The sequence below is a fragment of the Panthera tigris genome, chromosome B3 (genome assembly GCF_018350195.1).
Source record: "Panthera tigris isolate Pti1 chromosome B3, P.tigris_Pti1_mat1.1, whole genome shotgun sequence".
NCBI classification, from domain to species: Eukaryota; Metazoa; Chordata; class Mammalia; order Carnivora; family Felidae; genus Panthera; species Panthera tigris.
In genome coordinates this window covers 22721439-22729857 of record NC_056665.1, presented here as the reverse complement: position 1 = coordinate 22729857, position 8419 = coordinate 22721439, and the positions used below count along the sequence as shown (strand labels likewise).

At 37.5% G+C, this 8419-nt stretch overlaps 1 pseudogene; it reads left to right on the top strand.

Annotated features, from left to right (window-relative positions):
• The first annotated feature begins 1041 nt into the window (after positions 1-1041).
• LOC102956347 lies at positions 1042-1997 on the top strand (annotated as a pseudogene).
• The last annotated feature ends 6422 nt before the right edge of the window (positions 1998-8419 follow it).

Sequence of the window (8419 nt, the reverse complement as noted above, 5' to 3'; positions counted from 1 at the left end):
TTCTCATATACTGTTAGTGGGAATCCAAATTTGTGCAGCCACCGTGGAAAAGAATATAAAGATCCATCAAAATATTAATAATGGGAATACCATATGATCCAATAATTCCACTATTTACCCAAAGAAAACAGAAACATTAAATCAAAAGACATACACAAGCCTATGTTTATCACAGCACTATTTACAATAGTCAAGATACAGAAGCAATCCATGTGTCCATTGATAGATGAATGGATAAAGACAATGTGAGATAGATAGATAGATAGACAGATAGATAATATGGTGGAATATTACACAGTCATTAAAAAGGAATGGATTTTGCCACTTATGAAACCATGGATGGACCTAGAGGGAATTATGCTAAGTAAAATAAATCAAATAGATAAAGACAAATACTATATACTTTTGCTTATATATGGAATCTAAATAACAGAACAAATGAATGAACAAACAAACAAAAAGCAGAATCAGACCTAAAAATAAAGAGAACAAACTGATGGCTGCCAGAGGAGAGGGGATGTGGGAATGAGCAAAATGGGTGAAGGAAAGTGGGAGATACAGGCTTCCAGTTATGGAATGAATAAGTCATGGGAATAGAAGACACAGCATAATGATAATGTAATAGAGATGTTTTGGGACATATGGTAGCATAGACAGATGGTGAATATAGCGTAATAGTATGATGTATAAACTTACCAAATCAGTTTGTTGTTCACCTGAAATTAATGGAACACTGTGTGTTAACTATATTCAAATAAAAATATTTTAAAATAAATAGAGTCTCTTGTAAAAATATATTCTAGAGGTGGGCTGGGAGGGTCTGGATGGAGGAGTTGTTCCCCACCCCGCCCCTTCCTCTGTGAAGTGGTCTCCATTGGTGGCCAGTCCTTGGGAAGGCTTTGGGGAACTACTATTCCCAGAGCATCCCAGGCACCCAATCTCTGCCCTCCTGGCTTTCTGCATGGAGCACTACTTCTCTGGAAATGCAGTGAACTTGATGGCCCAGTCTCTGGTGTCCCCCACCATGCATAGAATGTGGAGGATTCAGTGCCCCCAGGCTGTAGCAAGCCCACCTGGAGAAGCTGACCCTGGGAATCACCTGCATAATACAATCTTCCCCAGGTGGGACAGAGGGTGACTATCATAGAAAAAAACCCTGCTGAATGTCATATGATTTCTTCATGGGAATAAAAAATAACTGTGTGTTACCTGAGGATGTGAAGAACTTTTACCTGATGACCACTGGCTTCCACAGGACATGGAATGTGAAACTGGATGAGCATATCATTCTACTGGGCATCATGGCAATTAACAGAATCTCAAAACTGACTCAATTCAACCAGTTTTCTGTGTATTCACTCCCTAATCCACCAACCCTGGTAAACCTGGAGGATGACGGTCTTGAAGCCAGTGAGAACCAGCCAGAGAAGACTCACTTTGATTCTCCAAGTGTGATATTTGAGCTGGATCCTTGCAACGGGAATAGGAAGTTTTCCTTGTCTACAAAGAGGGAAAGCAGTGTTAGTGTGACACTGAAATCTGGTTCCTGGACAGAGTGTTATACTGGCATTTTCTTACAGATACCTTTACCACTTACTATCTCCTGCTCATCATGCACATGGGTCTGCCGCAGTGGCAGTAGGACTTCATCAGCTATGGAATTAGCCCACAAGACAAAAAAAATGGTTCAACATGTATCAATCCATCACCTACAGCACAAACCTGCTTGCAGAAGGGACCAACTCCTTTGTGAACAAAGCTGGATCCCAGCAAAGTGTTCAAAAGCAAGAATAAGGCATTAATCCCTCAAAAGAAAATTCCTGTCCAGTCTGCATAGGCAGGATGCAAGGAAAGGACTCTGGGGGAGATCTGAGCCCTTCAAGTGCTGGCTAATACCAAAAGGAGTATAAGGCCTAGGATTTGGCCAGAAGGGGCCCTCAGGTCCTCCCTCCACCTCTAAATCCTTTTCTAGCCCTGGAAACCCTGTCCATAAATGAGCACCCCCACCTTCCCACCAGCCCCATCAGATGATGCACAGATGACCCAAGGCTCAGATTCTGTGTGTGGACCATAAGCATCTTCCCATCTGAGTGAGTCAAACCCTAGGCTTTCTATGTGCCTTGGTATTCGCCAGGAGTTCAATGGTGTACTCAGGTCTCCCCCAGAGTCTTTTCTTCATGCCCTGCCTCTGAAAGATGTGGAGAGTTTCAGAACTTGTCTAAGTAGCTAAATAAATCTGTTAAGGGCTTTCCTCTATTTCCATCCCCAACCCTCTGCACCCCTCAGCAATGATTAGAGAAGTCTCACAAATAAACCACTGTTTTGACCCATGAGAGATTAGAGCTGTGCTGTTCAACTGGTAGCCACTAGCCACATGTGGTTGTTTAAACTATATTAAAAATTCAGTTCCTCAGTCTCAAACCATAAGGGACTAATATATAGAGACCAAACTTAAGGTTTCTGACAGGGTTCTGGGTGGGGGGGATGGGCTAACTGGGTTACGGGCATTAAGGAGGGCACTTGGGATAAGCACTGGGTGGTATATGTAAGTGATGAATCACTGAATTCTATACATGAAACCATGATTACACTATATGTTAACTGACTTGTATTTAAATTAAAAAAAATCAGTTCTTCAATCACATTACCCACATTGTTAGTATCCATGTGGCTGGCAGATTCTGTATTAGACAACATAGAGATAATACAACATTTCCATCATCACAGAAAGTTCTCTTGGGCAGTACTGCATTAGAATATTTTCATGCTGCCCTTGCTTAGATCAGTTCATTTTTGTTAGACAATGTGAATACCTTAATCTGATAGGTCATAATGTTTCATGAAAACTCTTGAAGATACAATTATGTGTTTTTATTTTTCATGAGTAATTCTCACTCTGCTCCTTTTTCAGTTTCCTATAAAGTTTATTGCTTCCAAAAAAATATTCTAGGGATTTCAGTGAGGATGTTTTGTATGGGAATAAGATTTAAATAAGAAGACTGGGAACCTGGGTGGCCCAGTTGGTTGAGAGTCTGACTCTTGATTTCGGCTCAGGTCATGATCCCAGGGTTGTGGTGTCATGCCCCATGTCAGGCTCCAGGCTTAGTGTGCTTAAGATTCTCTCTCTCTCCCTCTGCCCCTCTGCCCCTGCTCATGAACTCTTTTTTTTTCCTTCTCTCTCTTAAAAAATGAACTTAAAAATTAAAAATAAGGGGCACCTGGGTGGCTCTGTCAGTTAAATGTCAGGCTATTGCTCAGGTCATGATTTCGTGGTTCATGGGTTCAAGCCCTGCATCGGGCTAACTGCTGTCAGCACAGAGCGTACTTTGGATCCTCTGTCACTCTCTCTCTCTGCCCCTTCCACACTTGAACTCTCTCTTTCAAAAATAAACATTTTAAAACTTATTTAAAAAATTAAAAATAAATAAATAAATCAGGAGACTGAGTGATTTGGAGACTGAGTGATATGGACTATCCTCCATAATGTGGTCTCCCACATCAGTCAGTTGAATGCCTCAGGGGAATAAAAAGGCTGACCCTAAGTAAGAGAAGTTTTATTGCCAGGTAGTCTTTGATCTGGTGTCAGCTGTTTTCCTGCCTTCAGACTTGAACTGAACCATTGGTTCTTCCTGGGGTTCAACCGTGCTGGTCTTCAGACTTCAAGTTTCCAGCTTGACATCTCATCCTGCAGAACTTAGAATTTGCCAGCCTCCATAATAGTGTGAATCAATTCCTTATAATAAACGTGTGTGTGTGTGTGTGTGTGTGTGTGTGTGTATAAATCCTATTTGCTATATTTCTCTGGAAAGCCCAGACTAATACAGATGGATTAGTTGTTTCTTTAAATCTATCCCTAAACCACCCTAGCTTCTCCAAACGTTAAGCATATTCATGTTGATACTATTTGAGTATATTTTATATAAATGCTATCCTATATGTAGATGCTCAAACAAATACGATGTTTTTTTTCTATAAGAGAGCTAAGTCCCTACACCAAGGGATGGGGGGACGACCTGTACAGTAAAGGTTAATGGTAGATTTGAGGTGTTCAATCCCTTTACATTCCAAAGAAACTGACCCTTGAACCTACCCTTGGGAGGTAACCTCTAAGGACTGGTCAGATCCTGCCTAAGAGTCTTTGTATACCTGAAGACTTGGGCTATACCAGAGAGGTTATGCTAGTGTAATTTATGGTGGAAACATTAGGCCATATTGTATCTGTTTTGACCTCTGGAGTAGAAGGGGATTGAGTGACTCATGGACATTTTATGCCTACATGACCAACTCCAATAAAATCTCTGTCTTGGGATTGTGTTGTGTTTCTGGGTTACAATAATACATATGTGTTGTTATGCATTAATCTAAGAGAAATAAGCGTTGTTATACAATTCCACTGACAGGGAAAACCAAAAGCTCATACCTTGTCCCCCCTGGATTCTTCTTTATGTGCCTTTTACTTTTACTTTACTTTGTAATAAATTAGAATCATGATTATAACAGCTTTTATTAGTTATGTTTCTTTATAGTGAATCATTTAACCTAAGGATTGTTTGGGTCCCTGACACAACATTAGCCCCCCAAAAATGTATTATTGGTAGTTTTTAAATATGTATATGTATACAAATACACACACCACACACACACATGCATTATGCTTATATGTGTACATGTGGGGTGTGAGTGTGTGTGTGTTTGCTTAAAAGATCAGTTCAGTCCCACAGTGGATTAAGTCATTCTCAACTAATGGTTTTTGTTAGTATAAAGTTCCAAAGTAATAAAATAATAACTAATATTTATTTAGTTCTAATTATGATCCAGATCAGGTGTTATATACCCTTTACTGCATTTCCCAAACTAACTCTGAAGTAAAGTTTATTCACTCTATTTTGGACATAAGTAACGAAGCTAAGATAGATTACCCAATGTGCCCAGTGTCTCACAGCTAATGCACTCAATCTCAGTTCTGTCTGGTTCTATTCTTTCTGGGAGGTGGGTCCACCTCCCTATTTCCAATGATATTTTGCTGTCCAGATGCTTCAGCAATTTTAAATTGGTTTTTATTTAAATTACAGTTAGTTAACATACAGTGTTAATCTTAGTTTCAGTTGTGCAATATAGTGATTTAACACTTCCATACATCACCCAGGGCTCACCACAATAAGTACACTCCTTAATCCCCATCTCCTATTTAACCCATCCCCCATCATCTCCCCTCTGGTAACCAACAATTTGTCCTCTATAGTTGAGTCTGTTTCTTGGTTTGCCACTCTTTCTCTTCTTTTTCCTTTTACTCATTTCTTCTGTTTCTTAAATTCCACACATGGCTGAAATTATATGGTATTTGTCTTTCTCTGACTGACTTAACTTAGCATAATAGTGTCTAGCTCCATCCACATTGTTGCAAATGACAAGATATTCTTTTTCATGGCTGAGTGATAGATGATAGGTAGATAGATAGATTGATATTAGATAGATAGATAGATAGATAGATGATAGATAGATGATAGAAAGACCACATCTTCTTTATCCATTCATCAGTCATGCAATTTTGTAAACTTGAACACTTTTTGTAGAGATTAACCTGTCTTTACTTTCTTTGTATATTACACATTATATTTTACAGTAGACTTTTGCACTAGATTTTCTAGAGTGCCTACATTTCATGCATGAGGAAACTTGGAGCCTCAGAGAAGTCATCTGACCGTCTAAAGTCTACATAGCCAGCTTGAAGACTTAAACTAAAACTTCTGATTCCAAAGTACACACACTTTTCATGGAAAGAAAAAAAATTAAGTTTTTGTTCTTCCTGAGTCATTGAAGATAAAATGACTACTGGGGTAAAACCTCCTGCCTGCTATTAAAGTTTAATAAGGTCTACAATCTCAAAAACTCTGCAAAAACACTTCAGTATATTTACTTTCTGAATTTTCTAAGTTGTTGAGCTTCACTTGGAGATGACTAAATAAGAATGGTTGGCCTTGACTTTGCCTCTTTCTTTCATTTAGCTTGTGTTTGTCACATTTAATCCAGAATGAAATTGAATCCTCTGTTAAAACATTTGGTTTGCAAAAACCCTGAGGCAATGTTGACTTTACCTGAAAATATCCTTCTGTGCTCTTCCATAATGAATCAACATTTCATTCCTAATGTGTGTGAACTCTAGGACAAGATGTCTGAAGGGTAGATAGAGTTGCTTGATTCTAGTGTGTTGTTGTTGCTACTGTTATTTTTCTTTTAATGTTAAAACACTACACAAGGAAGACACTAAATATTTATTGTCATATACTGGAAAGAGATAAGATTAAAATGTTTGTTTATGTATATATAAGTTTATTGAAGAAAAGTTTATTATATTTTTATACAGCAGCATATGAGGTGGGCTGAGCACAGGCTATAATATTAGAAAAGAGAGTTAAAACTTCATCCCATGAAGTGATATCATGGGCAAGTCACTTCATCTGCAGTGGGATGAATGTACTGAGATGGGATGTCTCATTTGTAGAGTGAGGAGATTGGCCAAGGAGTGATTAAGTATTCTAATTTTTTATCTATCTCCTTAATGTATTATAAGGAATTAATTTTCCTAACAGCTTTGTTGAGGAAAAATGTAAATACCATGAAATTCTCCCATTTTACGTGTACATAGTTAGATGAGTTTTAGTACATTTACGGAGCTACACAACCATCAACACAATCCAGTTTTAAATATTTCTATCATCCCTCAAAGTTTCCTCAATCTGTTGTTTCCCTTTCAACCCCACGCAGCCACAGATCCACTTCTTGTTCTAATAGATTTGCTTCCAACACCTCCCCAGCTTTATTGTGGGTATATTTGACATATATGACACTGTGCAAGTTTAAGGTGTAAAATGTGATATTTTGATACACATATATAATTGTGAAATAATTACCATAGTAAGTTTAGTTAACACATTTATCACCTCACATTATTAGCATCCCCCCCCCATGGTGAGAACATTTAAAATTTGTTCATTTTGCAACTTTCAGGTATTCAATACAATATTGTTAACTATAGTCATCATGCTTCCCATTATATCCCCAGAACATAACTGGAAGTTTGTGTCATTTGATCAACATCTCTTATTCCCTCCACCTTCCAGCCCCTGGCATCCACCAATCTATTTTTTCTTTCTATTAGTTTTTTTTTTATTCTACATACAAGTGATACCGTATACTGTTTGTCTTTGCCTGATTTATTTCACTTCATGTAATGCTTTCAAGGTTTATCTAAGTTACTGTAAATGGCAGCATTTCCTTCTGTTTATGGCTTAATTGTATTCTATTGTATGTATGTGTGTTTCACCTTACCCATTTATCCATCAATGGACACTTAGATTATATCTATGTCTTGGCCATTATAAATAAAGCTGCAGTGAACATGCAGACATTTCTTCAAAATACTGATTATATATATATATATATATATATATATATATATTATATGGTAGAAATAAAATCATACATTCTGTGTTTGGCTTCTTTCACTTAGGGTGATGGTATTGAGATTCATTTATGGTGTAGTGTGTAGTTTGTTTCTTTTGGTTTCTGGGTTGCATTTCTTTGTCAACTTTTAAAAACTATAACACATGCTCCTCTCCGAGGGGATATGACTTTATAAAAATATTATAAATCTGGGTTTATAATTTCCCATTACACAATGTTTTGAGGTCCTCACTTTTCTCAGAGCTCTGAAGTAAAATGCATCAAATAATTATGTACTTAAAATGTACTGTGTAGGGCACAATAGGTTTTGTAGTACCAAATGTTCTTTAAGATATTATTGCCCTCTTTATCCTAGGGAATTATCTGTATTCCGTACCTGTGAAGCCATAATGGAGGACAATATGTTCCTAATAAAACTAGCTCCAGGTGTTCAAATTCATAAATGATTTGTTCTGGATAGATAACCTTAAATTTCCTCTTTGTCAAGGCTTGTTATTCATTTTTAAGTTCTCTTATTATTATATTGCTTTCCCACTAGTGATTTTTTTTGGTGAAAATATGATTTGAAGGTATTCCTGAATATGTGCAATCATATCCTCAGTTTAAGTACAATGATAATCCTTTCCAAAAGGACTAAGTTTACTTTCCTCTTCTCTCAACTTCCACATAAATTACCCTAAAGAAGTTTAAATGTTGAAAAAACCTGACCACGATAGGAACAGCAGTCAGGGTAGTGGTGGTGGTATCATCATTGGGAGGACACTGGTGAGTTTTCAAGAAATTTCTGGGAAATGGAAAAGAGTGGGCATGTAATGGGAAGGTGTTGTAACTAGAAGATAAATAACTTCTGGACAACTAATGCTGAGCATAGTGATTATAATAGACAAAACTGTGTTACATACTTCAAAGTTACTAAAAGACTAGGTATTAAATGTTCTCACCACACACAAGAAAA